Source organism: Mustela lutreola, chromosome 4, assembly GCF_030435805.1.
Source record: "Mustela lutreola isolate mMusLut2 chromosome 4, mMusLut2.pri, whole genome shotgun sequence".
NCBI lineage: Eukaryota > Metazoa > Chordata > Mammalia > Carnivora > Mustelidae > Mustela > Mustela lutreola.
Window position 1 is genome coordinate 150,036,527 of NC_081293.1, and position 18,974 is coordinate 150,055,500.

At 38.5% G+C, this 18,974-nt stretch overlaps 1 protein-coding gene across 8 annotated transcripts in view; it reads right to left on the bottom strand.

The window, feature by feature from the left end:
- Positions 1-18,674, bottom strand: part of HYCC1 (hyccin PI4KA lipid kinase complex subunit 1) — a 135,155-nt gene extending 116,481 nt beyond the window's left edge. For 4 of the 8 annotated variants that reach the window (XR_009352872.1, XM_059171337.1, XM_059171339.1 and 1 more), the window contains exon 1: positions 18,459-18,673. The gene's annotated coding sequence lies outside the window, so the exon portion shown is untranslated. Of the gene's footprint in view, positions 1-18,231; positions 18,335-18,458 lie in introns of those variants that run through there. The other 4 variants (XM_059171343.1, XM_059171342.1, XM_059171344.1 and 1 more) reach the window with 2 other exon arrangements.
- Positions 18,675-18,974: the final 300 nt, after the last annotated feature.

Consider the following 18,974-nt stretch of genomic DNA (forward strand, 5'->3'; position numbering starts at 1 on the left):
ATAAATATAATAATTTTCCTACAAAGTTATTGATAAGAGAGGTATATAATAGGATAGTCAATTTGTGTTTTGATTTTTTTCACCCCGTCCCCAAAAAAAGGAATCACTCTCCACCAAGAATTTATCTTTTTACCTTTATTTTTTCCATGTGTGGCAGCCTATCACCACTGTATTTACGGCTTTCAACAAACATACCCTTCTACTATCTACACTTTCATGCAGTTCTCTCCCACATTGATACTGGGCTTGGCAATGTGATCTGTTTTGGCCAAAGGACTTTAACAAGCATAAGCCAGCAGAGGTATGTTCTCTAGAAATACTTCCTCTTTGAAGGTAGCCACCATGCTATAAAAGCTCAGGGATAGACATGAGGCTAAGAAACCACATGGAGAAAGATCTTGGAAGATGAAAGGCCATCTTGGGGATTTTAGCCTCATGTAAGCTCCCAGATAAATACAGCTACACAAGTGATTTCAGCTAGACTGATTTCAGCTATACAGAGGCAGAACTGCCCCCACTGAACCCAGTCAACCCATAAAATTGCAAGAATTATAAATCTGTGTCATTTTTAAGTTACTAAGTTTTGGGGTAATTTGTCACACAGCAACAGATAACTAATAGAACATACATAGAGAAATTGGTCTCTTTTGGAAAAAAAAAAGTCTGAATATTAACACTTAAGTTAAATCTAGTAAGTTAGGGGTTATTACCCATCTTCAATTTTTTTTTCCAGTCCTTTAAAATGACTGATTCCAATTTTTGCTATACAAACAATGTTGTGATAAACTTTCTCATATCTCTGCAACTACTTCTATAGGATAGACTAAGGATGCTGGATCAAAGGTTACTTGTGATTAAAATTTAATTGCCCTCCAAGGGCACCTGGGTGGCTCAGTGTGTTGGGCCTCTGCCTTCAGCTTGGGTTATGATCTCAGGGTCCTGGGATGGAGTCCCACATCGAGCTCTCTGATTGGCAGGGAGCCTGCTTCCTCCTTTCTCTCTCTCTCTCTTTCTCTCTCTGCCTGCCTCTCTGCCTACTTGTGATCTCTCTCTGTCAAATAAATAAATAAATACTTAATTCCCCTCCAAAAGGGTTATATCATGTTACATATCACTAAGAATAGATGAGAGTGCTCATTTCCCTACAACCTAAACAATTGTAGACATTATTAATATTCTTAATTATTGCCAATTTTGGGGCCAAAAAAGCCACAGTGCAGACTTCTACTTGCATTTCTTCGAAAATCTTCTCAAATGTTTATTATTTCTATTTCCTCTTCTGTGAATTTCCTACTCATACTTTGCTTATGTTTTCTTTTAAATTTATATGTACATGAAGAGTTAAAATGGTAGAGGAGTAGGGGACCCTCATTTCTTCTGGTCCCAGGGATTCAGCTAATTATCAAACCATTCTAAACATCTGTGAAATCAATTGGAGATCTGAGAAAAGAATCACTGCAATTCTGCAAGTAAAAAAGCAACCACTTTTTGCAAGGTAGGAAGTGCAGAGACATGAATCTGGGGCAAAATTTAGAAGATAAACCTTGGGGGTAGGGAGCTTGCATAAGGCGGCTACTAGAAAGTATGATAAGGAGTGGTGTGTAAAATCAGAACTGTTAGAAGTCTGCTACATTTGTGGACACCCCTGGCCTAAAGGTGCTCAGGTGGCTAAGCAGGGCAAAATCCCAGGTAGGACAGTGTGGTCTCAGTATCCCCTGGGTGACAAAAAGAATGGAGGTGCCTGACTGAAGCAGAGTTTCCAAGCATCAGAGCGGGAAAGTTGACTGAAAACTGCAAGTCTAGGCACAAGCTTTATGCTCTGTGTTGCCGTAAACCACAAACCCTGGCACAGTAGGGTGACTATCATCGGAGCAGGGCCCCAGCAAAACACAGGAGCCTGGCAAGACCCCTTTTCCTTTTCTCTCCACCACCCTCCACCATTGAATCTACAAATTCAATGCAATCCCTACCAAAATATCATCAACATTTTCACAGAGCTAGAAAATCTTAAATCTTAAAATCTGGCTATGCTGGGTCACAGAAAAGACCCAGCATGGCCAGAGAAATGTTGAAAAAGAAAATCAAAGCTGGTGGCATCACAATTCCAGACTTCAACCTCTATTACAGAGTTATAATCATCAAGACAGTACGGTACTGGAACAAAAAACAAACAAACAAACAAAACCAGACACATAGATCAATAGAACAGAATTGAAAAGCCAGAAATGGACCATCAGTTCTATGGTTAACTAATCTTCAACAAAGCGGGAAAGAATACCCAATGGAAAAATGTCCCTATAACAAATGGTGTTGGGAAAATTGGAAACCCATAAGCAGAAGAATAAAACTGGACCATTTTCTTATACCATACACAAAAATAAACTCAAAATGAATGAAACACTTTAAATGTGAGGAGGAATCCATCAAAATCCTAGAGAACGCAGGCAGCAGAAAATTCTGTGACCTCAGCCACAGCAACTTCTTGCTAGTCATGTCTTCAAGGCAAAGGAAACAGCAAAAATAAACTATTGGAACTTCATCGATAAAAAGCTTTTGCCCAACAAAGGAAACAGTTAACAAAACCAAAAGACAACTGACAGAGTGGTGGGAGAAGGTATTTGCAAATGTCCTAGCAGATAAAGGGCTAGTATGCAGAATCTATAAAGACCTTATCAAACTCAACACCCAAAGGACAAATAACCCAATCAAGAAATGGGCAAAAGACATGAATAGACATTTCTCCAAAGAAAACATAAAAATGGCCAACAGACACGTGAAAAAGTGTTCCACATCTCTTGGCATCAGAGAAATGCAAATCAAAACCTCACATCCATCAGAATGGCTAAAATTAACAACTCAGGAAACAACAGATGTTGGTGAGGCTGTGGAGAAAGGGAAACTCTCTTATACTGTTGGGAACAAGCTGGTGCAGCCACTCTGGAAAACAGTATGGAGGTGCCTCAAAAGTTAAAAATAGAACAATCCTATAACCAAGCAATTGTATAGGTATTTTTCCAAAGGATACAAACATGGTAATTTGAAGAGACACTCGTACCCCAATGTCTCTAGCACCAATGTCCACAAGCCAAACTATGGAAAGAGCCCAGATGTCTATCAACACATGAATGGATAAAGAAGATGTGGTATATATAGATGATGGAATTTTACTTTGCCATCAAAAAGAATGAAATCTTGTCATTTGCAATGATGTGGATGGAACTAGAGACTAAAGTCAGAGAAAGACTAGAGACTAAAGTCAGAGAAAGACAATTATCATATGATTTTACTCATCATATGATTATCATATGATTTTATGTAGAATTACGGAAACAAAACAGAGGGTACTTGGGTGGCTCAGTTGGTTAAGCAACTGCCTTTAGCTCAAGTCATGATCCTCGAGTCCAGGATTGAGTCCACATTGAGCTCCCTGTTCAGCAGAAGAACATAGAGGAAGAGAAGGAAAAATAAAGTAAAATAAGATGAAATTGGAGAGGGAGACAAACCATAAGAGACTCTTAAGTATGGGAAACAAACTGAGGGTTGGTGGAAGGGAGTTGGGATAGGGGATTGGATAACTAGGTGATAGTCATTAAGAAGGGCACTTGATGTAATGAACACTGGATGTTATATGCAACTGATAAATCACTAAACTCTACCTCTGAAACTAATAATATACTCTGTTAATTAAATTGATTTTAAACAAATAAAAAATAAATGTATAAATTAAATATAGAGCTTATCACAGATTATCTTTTTTAAATGCTACAAATACTTTCCCAGTTTTGCCATTTCTCTTTTACCTTTGTTTTTGGTATTTTCATTGTATAGAGTTATATATTTTTACATAATCAAGTCTGATAATTATTTCCTTTATTAATACTGAATTTTGCTTCATAAAAATCTTTTCCAATGTCTTCCTCTAGAGTTATTGCTGTTTTATTTTTTATGTGGTAAATCATTAATTCTTCTGGATTTTTTAAACACACACACACACACACACACACACACACACACATAGTGTGAATCTAACCTATTCTCCCCAAATGAATAACCAGTAATGTCAACACCATTTATTCAACCATTTCCCAGAGGTAAGAATTAATACATTTAATATACATTAAATTGTCATATACTTGGGTCTGTTTCTGGACTCTTTATTTCAATATCTTTTTTATTATTCCTGATCTCTACCACACTTTTAATTACTATAATTTAAGTGATTCTATTGGCTAGAAATTAAGTGCATAGTATAGTAAAATCCAAATAACAATGACTTAAACAAAAAGTTTATTTCCTTCTCATTAAAAATTAATAGGAAGAGGCTGGCAATCCAGGGCTGGTATGGTAGCAGCTGCCTGTTTTGTTCTACTATCCTAGAAAAATCCTTCCATCCTCAAGGCTACTTCACATTTCAAGATGGCTACCATAGCTATCCTGCTTACATTCCAGGAAATAGTTAAGGAGGAAAGAGGATGTTCTCCTTCTTTCTTTTAAGGAGTCCTCCTCTCCTGAGTCCCTTTTAACTTACATACACAGTAGTGCTCACTTCGGCAGCACATATACACATATAGCTTGTTGGCCAGAATTTAGTATTGATGGATACACACAGTATTATAGAATGCTAAGCAAAATCATCTTTAGCAGAGTGACACACAGTTCACTAGTTAATTTAGTTAATCCTATTCTCAAAACTCTGATAACTGCTTCTAAATGATGAAAGAGTAAGTGTTCTACTTGTGTATATGTTCAAAATTTTTCTCTTTCAGCAAAATATCTCAAAACAGTATAAAGGAGTTGACTAAACACAGAACTATTTAATATTTGTTCAATTAAAAAAAAGAAGGAAATGGCAAAAAAAATGCATATTATCTATATTATGGCTAAAGCATGTGGTGAAAAATGTTGAAAATAACTAAGGCAACTCAGCAGGATTGGTTGATGATCAGAGGATATGGCAACTATTAAAGCAATAGGCACCAGCCAAAAGATACACTGCTCTGCCCCTGTTGATTACAACACAGGCAAAGTAATGTTGCTAAGATTATGCAACAAGCAATTAGTTCAAATTAACATTGTATTCAAAAGCATTTTATTCAGTCTTCTTCCAGTTTCTACTTTGAAAAAGCAACCAAGTCTACTGGCAGAGGCTCTTGAACACTTAAGAACGCAAATACTCCATAAACACTTTCTCCTTGCCAAACCAAACAAATTCAGTTGAACTAAATAATCAGCCAGCTGCTTGCCATTGCCTGTACTGTGGGGGGAGATGAAAAAGAGACGAATAATTATTACTTTCTCCATTGAACCATCCCAATTAGTTTTAAGGTTTTGGCATTGAGCACTGCAAACTGTTCCTTGGGGATAGGTAAATTAAGTGTATTTGGAATTTTGCTACATCCAAGCAGACAAGTCACCCATATTGGTTTGCTAGGGTTACTGTAACAGAGTACCAGATTGTGGCCTAAACAACAGAAATTTATTTTCTCACATTTCTGGAGGCTAGAAGTCCAAGCTCAAGGTGTCAGCAGGGTTGGTTCCTACTGAGAGTCATAAGGAAAGGCTCTGCTCCAGCCCTCCCTCCTTGGCTTGTAGCCATCTTCTCCCCGTGTTTTCACATCATCTTCAGTCTGTCCAAGTCCTGTCCCAATTTCCTCTTATAACGACACCAGTAATTAGACTGGGGCCCATCCTGATTACCTCATTTTAGCTTAATCACCTCCATAAAGGCCCCATCTCCAATTACAGTTACATTTTGAGGTCCTGGGCATTAGGGCTTCAACATATAAAAAGGAAGTCAGGAAACATGATTCAGCCCATGATGCAGTTTATTCAGCTGTAATAAATTGGGGTTGTAGCAAGTAATCTCACTCTCTTTTCTTGTTCTAGAGGTGTCTAAATATTATCCATTTATTCATAAACTGAATAGATTGAATGTGTACTATGTCATAGATGCTAGGTTTACAAAGCTGAATATGACATAGTCCCTGGCTTGAAGGATTCATAGTCCACTAGGGGAGACAAGTTAAATCTAAAACATAGCAAGATTAAGTGCCCTTTAATCCCTTATTAAATAAAGCAAGGCAAATCAGGGTATAAGCACAAAAAATAAAAACAAATGTTATGAGGAAATGGGGAGGAATGCAAAAGAAAGCCCAATGTAAACTTTACCTTGCAAACTTTTGCTATCATTTGCCACTTTTTCTTCTCTCTTTCCCCAAAATTATAGCATACAGAAATATACTTTCCAAAGCACAGCTCTACTTTAATTTCTTTAATGCTTTTTCCATTCTAAGTGGCAGTTTTCCCTGTTCTAATGTTGGGAACAAAAGGAAAAGAGAAATGTTAAGAGAACCAAATTCCAGTTGACTTGTGGGTTGAGTTGATGTCTTAGAGTGAGTCACTGCCCTTCTGTAAACTGGAATGAAACTCTCAACCATTAATAAAGTCTGCCAATAGAGGCTCAGAAGTTCAATTCGAAAATGATGGGGGCAAAGGGAGCGTGCAATGAAAAAATACAAGTAAACACAATGAAGGTAATGTGTAGTAGTCGAGCCATAATAATAAAAGCAACAGATCTTGACAGTACTATAAAATTCTGCTTAATTAGTCTCAGTCAGAAACCTAATGGATCTTATTAAGATAGTTGTTTACCTTGATTTAAAAATTATAGGATGCAAATCTGCAATAAATAGTTCAGTATGATCATGCTGATTCATACTAACTGGGGTAGCAGTGAATTTGTTTCAGCAGAGGTTGAATTATACATTTTTAAGTTTTCAATAATATTTAGTTTTATATGAGTTTAACAAAATGTAACTTAGATGTTGCTTTGCAACTGATTATGAAACTAAAAGTAGTACAACAAAAATTTCTATCTTGGTTCCTCCCCAAGTACTTCAAAGTACTGTAAGAATGTTTAGAATCCCTAAAGTAGTTTAAGCATTTCTTTTCAATTATGCATTATTTCTGAAGAAAGGATTTATAGCAGAAAATTAAACATCTGTTTGGACCCTTTCACCAATAACCAATTCTTGACCGATGGAATCTAAGTGCCATAAATCACATTATATAACTATGAACTCTGGAGCTTTACAATCTGTTGACATGGAAAGTATCTACCCTGATTACATCAGTGACCAGCTCAACACCATTTCCATGAAGAGGCTGGCCTTCCTGAGGTGCAACCTAAAACATACACCTGTGTAGTATATTTCTCATAGTGAAAAGAACAAGTTTTACCCTTACTTTTCCTGATGTCACCTTTCTTGGCCAGTTCTTCCTTTCCTCTCAACCTATCATATTATGGATAAAAAAAGCACTTTATCTTCCCAAAGAAAGGGACTTGTTAAAAATTAAATGTTACACATATGGTAGAGAAGCTTATTGAAAGGAATTCTTTTGGGGTGCCTGAGTGACTCCGTTGGTTAAGCGTCTGCTTTTGGCTCAGATCACAATCCCAGGGTCCTTGGTTAGAGCCTCATATCTGCTCCCTGGTCAACAGGGAGCCTGCTTCTCCCTTTGCCTTTGCCCCTCTTCCCTACTTCTTCTCTCACAATCTCTCTCTCTGAAACAGATAAATAAAATCTTAAAAAAAAAAAAAAAAAAGGAGTGGCATCTGGGTGGCTCAGCTGGTTAAATGTCTGCCTTCAGCTCAGGTCATGATCTTGGGGTTCTGGGATCTAGCTCTGCGTGGGGGTCCTTGCTTGGCAAGAAGTCTGCTCCTCCTACTCCCTCTGCTTCTGCCTCTACCTGGTGCTCCCACTGCTTGTGCGCTCTCTCTCTCTCTCTCACTCTTTCTGTCAAAGAAATATATGAAATCTTTTTTTAGAAAAGGGAATCCGGAGTGCCTGGGTGGCTCAGTGGGTTAAGCCGCTGCCTTCGGCTCAGGTCATGATCTCAGGGTCCTGGGATCGAGGCCCGCATCGGGCTTTCTGCTCAGTGGGGAGCCTGCTTCCCTCTCTCTCTCTCTGCCTGCCTCTCTGTCTACTGGTGATTTCTCTCTGTCAAATAAATAAATAAAATCTTAAAAAAAATAAGTAAATAAAAATAAAAAATAAAAAAGGGAATCTTTTTATAAAACATTTTAAATACAAAATGCAGTTAACACAAATTATAGCAACATAGCTAAAATTTTTCTTCCACTTCTTTCTACTTGGAGAGTAATCATACCTTACAGTCCTTTTGCACAACTTCCCCTCTAGTGCTTTTAACACACCTCAACAAACAAAAAAAGCAACATGGCACAACAAACAGTCCAAAACACTTGTGCTCATTTTCAGCAAATTACTTAAACTTTCCAATCTCAATCTCTCCACTGTGAAAAGTAGTGATAATGTCTGCATCACAGGAATGTTTTAGGGATTAAAAATAATACAAATAAAGCACACCATAGAGGCTCAATAATCATAGCTCTAATTATTACTAACAAAGGATTTATCAATTGGACAACTGAGAATGCATTTCAGAAGCTTACAGTTCCTAAGAGGGGAGATTGCAGGGCTGTGGATAGAAGGAAGGGTTCATTATATTCTAATGCTCTCCAGTTACTTTCATCTTTATTTATTCTTCACTGATTAACTTTTGATTTAGTAGCCTAATCTCTTGCCACTGCCTCCAATTATTTCACCATCAATTTATTCCTTATCCCCTTTACAGTGTGTATTTGGTTCTCATCCATACTTTCCATCACTTAGAAATGACAAATCTGGGGCACCTGGGTGGCTCAGTGGGTTAAAGCCTCTGCCTTCAGCTCAGGTCATGATCTCAGAGTCCTGAGATTAAGCCCCACTATGGGCTCTCTGCTCAGCAGGGCCCCTCTCTCTCTGCCTGCCTCTCTGCCTACTTGTGATCTCTGTCTGTCAAATAAATAAATAAAATCTTTAAAAAAAATAATAAATGACAAATCTATTGGGTTTTTTTTTCCCTCAACATTCTTTCTCTTTAACCTTGCCACAAGCATCTTCCTTTCCAAAACTCTAAGAAGACTTCACTGTCCTCAATATTCTGGTTCTATCACCCACATAACCATTCTGAGTTTCTCTACTTCTTGAACAGTCCATTTGATATGCACATTTCTATCTCCCCTACTTAGACACTTCTCTCTCCAACTCATTTCTAGGATATTTCCACTTTCCCTTCCATTCCCTTATCAGGACCCACTTGAAGGTTCATAATTTCCCAAAAGAGTCTCTCCCTCTTCTACACTACTAAAGTATACACTGCTTGGTGGGCTATGTTGCTACTCCATGCACCACAGTAATATCTATGGATTAACAAATCAGCAAGAACATTGAAATTTTAGTTCAAAAGGGAATATATAAACCTGGCACGTTTAAAGAGGTCAGACTGGCAACTTCTCATAGCCCCATGGACAGAGGTGGGGAGTACATGATGTGTACATGATCACAACCAATATCCTAAACTAAATGAATCCTTTACATTTGAAAGGGAAAGAAAACCCAGGCAAGCTCAAAAAGATTCAAATAGAGTTTATAAGGAGCACTTGGGTGGCTCAGTTAAGCATCTGCCTTTGGCTCAGGTCATGACCCCAAGGTCCTGGGATCAAGCCCCATGTTCCTTCTCAGCAGGGAGTCTGCTTATCCCCCTCCCTCTGCCCTTCCCCATGGTTCCCACTCTTTCTCTCTCTCTCTCTCTCTCAAATAAATTTTTAAAAATCATTTTTTTTAAATAGAGTTTATAACTGCTAGCCCAATTTAAGCACCTTTAGGGCTTACATTATTCTCTCAAATTTCCAAGCCTAAACATCATTCTATAAAAGAGTAAACATAAATCTTCCAATAGATGAAGCCTCAAATAATCTTCATAGTACAGTTTAAGAACTCATATACAATGTTTTCATTAAGTCAAGTACAAATAACTGAATGAATCCTTATGCATTTGTATGAGAAAGCAACTAATATTCAACAGTTCATCAAAAGACTCTTTGTTCAGAAAAACAAACACCAAACAAATACCACTTAACATTTACTACTAAAAGGCTATCCTGATGCAAGCCTCAATAATGACAAATATTTAAACTAAAATGGAGAAGTACTATTTCCACAATTTCTGGAAATTTTATCTGTGTTGCACTTAACATTCTTTACAAGGTACAAACTAGATTCAGGAATGCAAATTGATCTTGAATCCCCAATAAATTAAAATGTAAATTATATAAAGTACATTATACAATTATCATCCTATTCCCATTCTGGAACTTTCTACCATAACCATACTTGGATGTGTTTGTTAGAAAACAGCAAAAGATATGATATCACAAAAAACAGACTAGTAAAAATTATGACAAGTTTACCAAAAACTGAAATTAATTAGGCAAAAAGGAAAACAATAAGACACTCAAAATAATTAAATAATAATTAAATTAAATTAATTAAATTAAATTAATAAAAAAATAAATTAAATTCCTTATTCTCAGTAACTGAGAATAAAGAAAGAATATGATGAGGAAAAAATTAGGGTACTAAAAACATGAGCATCAGACAGGACTTTAGCTTAAACTCTCTACCCCTAACTAGTTGCTGAACTTGAACAAGTATTTTCACCACTGCGAGTCTCAGTTTCTTTATCTATAGACTAAGGATAATAATATATCTCACAAACCTGTGCAAAGATTAAATGAAATTAATTATACAAAGTACTTAGAAAGTAGCACATATGAAAGTCTCAAAAATTGTATTCAATCCAAAATGCCTAGTCATTTTTACAGCTAAATTATTTCAGACCTTAAGGAAGAGATTAATTGCCAGAGCATACAAAAGATGGAAAGACTCTCTCTCTCTCTCTCTCTTTTATTTTTCTATAACTTTTTTATTACATTATGTTAGTCACCATACAGTTCTCTCTCTCTTTTAAAGATTTATTATGTATTTGAGAGAGAGAGAATGCATGGAGGGAAGGGATAGAGGGTGAGGGAGAGAATCTCCAGTAGACTTCCTGCATAGTGGGAAGCCATATTTGGAGCTCAATCTCATCACCCTGAGATCATGACCTAAGCTGAAATCAAGAGTCAGAAGCTCAGGGCACCTGGGTGGCTCAGTGGGTTAAAGCCTCTGCCATCGGTTCAGGTCATCGTCTCAGAGTCCTGGGATGGAGCCCCACATTGGGCTCTCTGCTCGGCAGGGAGCCTGCTTCCCCCTCTCTCTACCTGCCTCTATGCCTATGTGTCATTGTGTCATCTCTGTCTGTCAAATAAATAAATAAAATCTTTAAAAAAAAAAAAAGAGAGAGATTCAGAAGCTTAACTGACTGAGCCACTCAGATGCCCCTCCCTCTTATTATTTTGCAAAGCTAGTACATTCAGAAACCGAAACCTGAAAAAGGTAATGTAAGAGGAATAGTAAAGATAACCTCACAAAGCAATCAAATCTAGCACTACTCTAAAGAAGTATGCTTTTATCAAGTTGTTTTTACAAAGACAACTGTCTTTACAAAGACAGCAAATGTTTGGTGAAATCTATTAGGAAGTCCTCCAACATAATTCATCAACCAATAGGTAAAAGAAGAAAAACTATATGATCATCTCAATGTATATCAATGAAGGTATGTGATTATTATCTTTTTCCAGTTAAATCTCAATTCTGAAAAGGAGTTAAGGAAGACTAATTTCTTAACATGCTAAAAAAAAAGAAGAAGAAAAAAGTTTTCAGAAAGAATACACAACTGTGAGACACTGAAGGCATTCTCACTCAAAGGAGGAATAAGCCAAAGATGCTCACTATTCACTAATAAAATTTAACATTACTCTAGACATTTTTTTCATTTTTTTCAAAGATTTTATTTACTTATTTGACAGACAGAGATCACAAGTAGGCAGAGAAACAGGAAGAGAGAGAGGGAGAAGCAGGCTCCCTGCTGAGCAGAGAGCCCAATGTGGGGCTCCATCCCAGGACCCTGGGATCATGACCTGAGCTGAAAGCAGAGGCTTTAACCCACTGAGCCACCTAGGCACCCTACTCTAGACATTTAATGTAAAGCAAGAAATAAGGATTAAATATTGGCAAGACAAAATTATCATCATTTACAAATGCTGTAACTGCTGTATTACAAAATCCAATAGAAACCTAAGAATTAAGGGGCACCTGGGTGACTCAGTCAGTTGAGCATCCAACTCTTGACTTCAACTCAGGTCATGATCTCAGGGTCCTGGGATTAACTCAGCAGGGAGTCTGCCTCAGATTTGCTCCCTCTCCTCTGCTCCTCATCCCCATACTGGTGTTTGCTCTCTCTCTCTCTCTCTCTCAAATAAATAAATTTAAATCTTTTTTAAAAACTGTAAGAATTAATAATTTCATAAAATGACTAGTTAGGAAATAATACACATAAATAACCAACTTTTATATCTTGCATTGGAAAGATGCAATCCTCTTTAAAATACAATGAAAAAGGATTCCATTGGCAAAAGCAAGTTTTAAAAAATAAAAAAATTACTTTAAAAAGAGGAAGAACCACATGAAGAAAACTATAAAACACAGAGTCTTTTAAAAATGACTGGGAGCATCTGGCTGGCTTAGTCAGTAGAGCATGTGAATTTTGGTCTCAGAATCGTAAGTTCAAGCCCCACATTGGGGGTAGAGTTTAGTTAATAAAAAAACAAGAAAATAATTTTTTTAAATGACTTGAAGAAATGATGAAAATATTGTAAAGATATCACATCTACCTCAAAAAAGTTAATTTGAAATCCCACTGGGGTTTTTTGAGATCTTAATAAATTGAATTAAAGGCAATTTGAAAAAAGAAATATATGAGAAATGCTAAAAATGTTTTGAGAAAGATAATAGGAATTCCCACAGCCATACAGTAAGGTACATTAAAAAGTTACGATAAAGTAAGACTGTTTGAAATTACTGGAACAAAAAATAAACAGCCCCAAGAAGTAGAATAGAAAGCCTAGGGGGAAAAAAAAAAATATAGTGGCATATATATATATATATATATATATATATATATATATGCCACTAATAATTAATGAGATTTTAAAATATAGAAAATACAGTTTTTCATGTCAAAAACATCAAAAACTTTTTTAATTCATAGTGCTGAAAATGGAGAATTGTCAGTATTCTCATGCATACCCAAAAAAATGGATATTAACCCTTTCTGTTAAAGGTTGGAAATGGATATTAACCCTTTCTGGAAAGCAATCTATTACTATTTATTAAAAATAATTAAAATATGCATACCTTTTGATCTCAGAATTTATCCTAAGGAAATAAAGATACAGACAATGATTAATCTATCAAGCTAACTGCTACACTATTCATTCAAAATTATTGGAAAGAGCTTAAATTTTCAACACCTGAAATAAATGATAGTAAATCCATATTCTGGAATATTAACAATAGATTTAAAATGATGCTTTTCCATAAAAGAATATTTTATTGACTCAGATAAGCATTTATTCAATTAAGTGGAAAAAAGCTAGTAACAAAACAGCATATACAAAAAAAAAAGCAAAAAACATAGTATATACACTATGGTTTCTTTTTTTTTTAACACAAAAATGTAAATACCCATTAAAAAGAACTTATAAAGATATTCACTAATGTGTTAATATTATCTCTGGGTAGAGGCATTATAAATGTTATTATCATGTATGCATCCCTAAGTTTTCCAAATTTCCTACAGTTATTATATCTTACATTAGTAATTACGAAAACAAAGAATGTTTACAAAACTGCCATCACTATAGTAACAATTGTATCTAAAATCATGTTAACATTGATATCCCCGCTCTTTTAGGCTGCACAAAAATTAGGGATGTCTAGGTCAGATCATACTTTGATACTCTAATCATAGTGAAAGAAATTTTCAGAACTTTAAAAATCAGACAAAAGTTTTTGCTCCATTTTATTTATGATCAAGTACAATGTACAATATTTAGAATTAACCATTCTGCTTTCAGCCCCCTGCCAGAGGTAAAAATCAAAAGGGAGGAATGAGCCCTAGACATCAGAACTGGTAGAGTTCAACTTTTAAATATATCCAAATACTGAGCCAGAAATAATAAAGAGAGAGAGAGAGAGAGAAAAGAGAAGGGAGGGAGGGAGGAAGAGAGGGAGGAAGGGGGAGGAAGGAGGGGGGAAGGAAAGGAGAGGGGGGAGGGGAGGGGAAATATAAATATTACCTTTCTCAGGATAGAAAGTATGGGCCTTTGACAACTTCTAATCACAACCCTTCATAGTCTCATTTGGGAGACAGAGCAATGATTTTACCCTCCAATGTATTTAAAGCATATATCCAAAGGGCAAACAAACAGGATTTCTTCTTAGGATAAAGATGATTTTTAAATGTTAAATATTCTCTTTCCTCAGTGCAGATATGCAGCCTAACTCCAACAGGACCAAAAACACTCTGGCAGTACTTGGCTCACCATATAAGCAATAGTCAAACTGTTAATTCCATCTGCTCCCCTCCAAAAAAATGACAAAGCCTTACATGGTGGTGCCAGGGGTCCCAAGCTCCATTTAAGGAGTTTTCCAGAGCAGCATCCATTTCCACAATATTAAGATGCTCTCTAGTTTTTTTGAGTACTCAAAAAATCAGTCTTGATACTACATGATGACGATGTGGATGCTGATAACAAAGAAATGTGCTATCTTTAACATCATATTCTAATTGCTTCCAAATTGTCTTCCTTTGTTATTTACCAAAGCTCTGAGTGTCATCCATTTCCATCTCCTCAAGGATTTAGTTCCTGTAAATATCTCATCTTCCCTAAATCTCTTACTTCTCACTTTCTTTATGCATGTAAAGAAACAAACGTAACACTCCTTCAACTTTTATCCCTCTTCAGTGGTTTTCAACCTTGCCTGCATGTTGCAATTACCCAGGGAACTTTAATATACCTGTGCAACTAGTCTATAGTAACAAAAAGTAGAGCAGTGGTTTCCTGAGGATGAGAGGGAGAAATTACAAATGGACACAAGGAAGCTTTTGGAGGTGATAGATATGTTCATTATTTTGATTGTGGTGATAGTTTTAGAAATGAAAACCTATGTCAAACATTAAACTGCACACTTTAAATATGTGTAGTTTATTACATGCCAATTATATTACAACAAAGCTGTTGAAATAAATATAACGCTTGGGTTCCACCTCAACCCTAAATTGGGATGGGCTTTCCCCTGGAAATGAAGATTTTTTTTTTTAAGATTTTATTTATTTATTTGACAGAGAGATCACAAGTAGACAGAGAGGCAGGCAGAGAGAGGGAGAGAGGGAAGCAGGCTCCCTGCTGAGCAGAGAGCCCGATGCGGGCCTCGATCCCAGGACCCTGAGATCATGACCTGAGCCGAAGGCAGCAGCTTAACCCACTGAGCCACCCAGGCGCCCGAAATGAAGATTTTTAAAAGCTCCCCAGATAATCGTAAATGTGCAGCTATGAATGAGAACCACTGCTCTATAGCAATCATTCTCTTCCTTCTTCAGCTTTCTTGAAATACTTCACTCAAGTATGTCTATTTTATCATCACCCATTCCTTCTCAATCTTCCCAAGACTGCTTTCTGAACCACTACTCAGTCAAAAACTGTACTTGTTAAAGTCACCTATGGAATCCTGACCAATTCCCTGGTCCCTGGAGTCCTCTCCTTACTTGACACCTCTTTACAGCATTCAAAATTGTTGACCCATTCCCCCTCTATTTGAAATTCTCTCCTTCCTTAGCACCTTTTTTGATGTTCCCCCTACCTTTCTAACTACTACTCTTCTCTTTCCACTATTCCTCTACCCATTTCTGCTTTTTATCAGTCTGTACTCCAGCTGCTGCTTTGATCATACGAAAAGCTTTCTCTGAATCATTTCAATATAACCAAATCAATACAGCTTCAATTCAACCCCCAATCTGCCCTGTAATCCTGATTTCCTTTGTAAATTCCACGCCCATGGATCCAACTGCCAATTGACATCTTGACCTGAATGCTCCACAGCTTCCTCAAATTCAAAAAAAACCGCAAATAGAACTTAAACCATCTTCCCTCACTTCCAGTTACTAGAACCAAGTAAAATCCTCAGAGTCCTGACTTCTCCTTTCTTTACAAAGGTGACAAAACCTATCAGATTCTTCCTCACTGTGTCAGGGTAAGAGTTTCAAACAAAAATTCATTAAATGGCTTCTTACTCATTGCCCTCAATCCAATCCCTATAGCCAAGGAAACCATGCCCTGGTCTACCATCCTCACTATTCTCATCTTCCACTGTTTCCTTATCTAACCCCTGCATTCAGGTCATGTTAATGTCAATGTCATTGGCAAGGACTTCTCCAAACTGCCATAGTTTCTCATGCCTTTTTGCCTTCTCACTTATTCTCCTCTTGGAAAGTTACTGACCTCCTACACTTGGCTAAATTATATTTCAAAACTGCACTGTGTGCTCCGGACTCCCCCTACATCCAAACTGATGTAGCTATCTCCTACTCTGCTCCCTTACTACATTAGGCATATCTCAATTCACATTTATCCCATGGTATTATAACTGTTACTTGATCTGTCTTGTATATCAGAGAGTAAATTTCTTGATGACAAGCATTATGACATCCATTTCTGCCCTAGAACATATTCAGCCTGGGGCAGTGTAAAATAAATATATGTTTGACATAATTTCAATTCTTTACAAAACGTAAACTTGATACCCCCAAAATGGTACTGAAACTATGGAATCCTGACCAATTTTTCAAAGATTTTAAATATTCATTATAAAATAAATATCATGCAACAGGATCCTGAACAAGACAGTTGACTAAAAGATATGTTTAAACTCCGTCAAAACACCACCACTCTCAGAAATGCAACCAAGATTATATTTCATAAAATAGAAACACAACAAAGAAAGTATAGCAAGAATAACATACTGACCTAACCAACACCTTATCCGGGTATCTATATCCAAGTACTGTCAATGTTGATAATTAAGAGGTTTTATAGTCCCTTTACAATAAAAATTATAGTAAATCAAAAAGAGAATAAAATAAGCCAAATCCAGAATTTTTTAATCTAAATATGTGATGGTTTTCCCCTTAGCCACTTTATTTATTTTTTGAATAAATGACTTTAAAGCTACTATTGGCCAGGCAGATCTTAAAATTTTTTTTCTTGCGTTTCCCTGCGCTTCAAAAAAAAAAAAAAAAAGGTGTTTGGGACCAATATTCATCTTGTAAACCTTAAAATGTATTAACCCAAAGAAAAGATGCTTAGAAACTGGAGGGAGGGCCAGCCAGTCCGTGGGTGTTAGGAGAATGTTCTTACGGAAAACAACCCTCCTGGGTCTATCACATTGACTCAAGGTTACACCGATCCTAATGACTCTATGCAGATAAGATTTTAAAAGCTGAAAACCTCAAACTGTCAAGTGTTACACGAACCAAAGATGTGGCATATCAGCTCCCAAAAGTACTGTGTGACCCAAAGGACAAATAATTTGTAAAAGGACAGCTTGGTCCTACTGCCTCTCGTAAGGTGTCTGAAATTAGTAGCTGCCTGTTGGAACAAACTCCCCCTACCTGAAGAGCGGAGACGCTGCCGGGCGTGTGATAGCGTTTTTACCAGAGACTCGATCCTGTGCAGTATGAAACCACTAGGGCAAAATTCAAATCTTTCAGGAACGCCTGAACTTAGGGGTACAGAGCATAGTTGTGCACGTTGAAGGGCGGATACGCAGTTTTGCTGAAGCCTGCAAACTTGGGGTCTTTTAAAGCAACCATTTTCAGACAAACCCCCGACGATTCCCGAGCACGTTAAAAAAATCAACCTCGGGAGAGGAATAACTCCTAGACGGGAGCAAGTGCTGAAGAGGGGATCTCCAGTGTAATGACCAAGGAAGGAATCGTAGCTGCTTTCTGAATCTCACCGCCCTGGGAGACACACCAAGGACCCAGGCGAACGCTGCTTTTAAAGATGGGGCGGCGGGTGGGGGGGGGGGGGCCGACGGTGACCATTTTGGTCACTAGACTAGACACACAGATAGCGGTAACCTCCCTGAAGTGGGAGAGGCCAGGCCGGAGCATCAGCCGCGACGGGATGGGGGTGCCCCACCCCCCGGCTGAGGGACGGCGGGTCTGGCCCTAGCGGCTGCACCCTGGGCACGCCCCGAGTCTGGACTGCTTCTTGCCGGGAAAGAGAAAGACCCGAGTCCACGCTTACAAAGCTGCCGCCGCCCAGTCAGCAAACGGGCTGAGCCCAACTTCGGGGCAAGCAGACGCCGGCCGCAGCCCACTCACCCGACCCCGCTGCTCCGGCTCCTCCGACGTCTCTAGCGCCCAGTGCCATCTCGCGCCCACTCGCGGCGCCTCGCGAGGGAGCCGTTACCCCCAACGAAGGCGCCGCCCCGGGGACAAAGTCCCGGTCCCCTCCCCGCCGCCGCCTCGCCCCGGCTCCTCCCTGACAAAAAAGTTATCCGTTGCCGGCCGCCCTGGGGGCCCGGCGTGGGTCGCTCGGTCGGACTCACCAGAACGGCTACCCGAGCTCCACCTCCAGAATCTCGACTTGTCTGGCTCGCAGCGACAGCGACAGCGGCTGCTCCGCTTTCTCCTGAGTAGCAGCACCACCTGCCCCCCTTCTTCCTAACAGAACGGGTCCCAGCGAGCCATCTTCCCCCTCAGCTCACTGACTGACAAGCCAGCCCCGAGAGCCGCCACTGCCGCCAGCCACTCTGACAGGCACGGCGAGAGACCCGTCTCCAGGCAGCCAACCACCACCGCCCCACTCCGGTTCGACCTATCGCCGTGTCCTGAGGCGGGACCAGGACAACTTCTTTACCAATGAGAATCTTCCTCTGCTAGGCCTGGGGCGGAGCCATGAGGTGGGAGGGAGGGCGACTTAGATGGGCGTGTTCTGAGCACTGGGCGTGGTCGGGGTGCCAAAGAGAAAATGATTGACGGTAGGATTTGCTGCAAGGCTAGCGAGAGTGATCAACTCGGGTCTCTCACACCCAGAGCCAATCGGATTTATAGCCCTCTCAGAA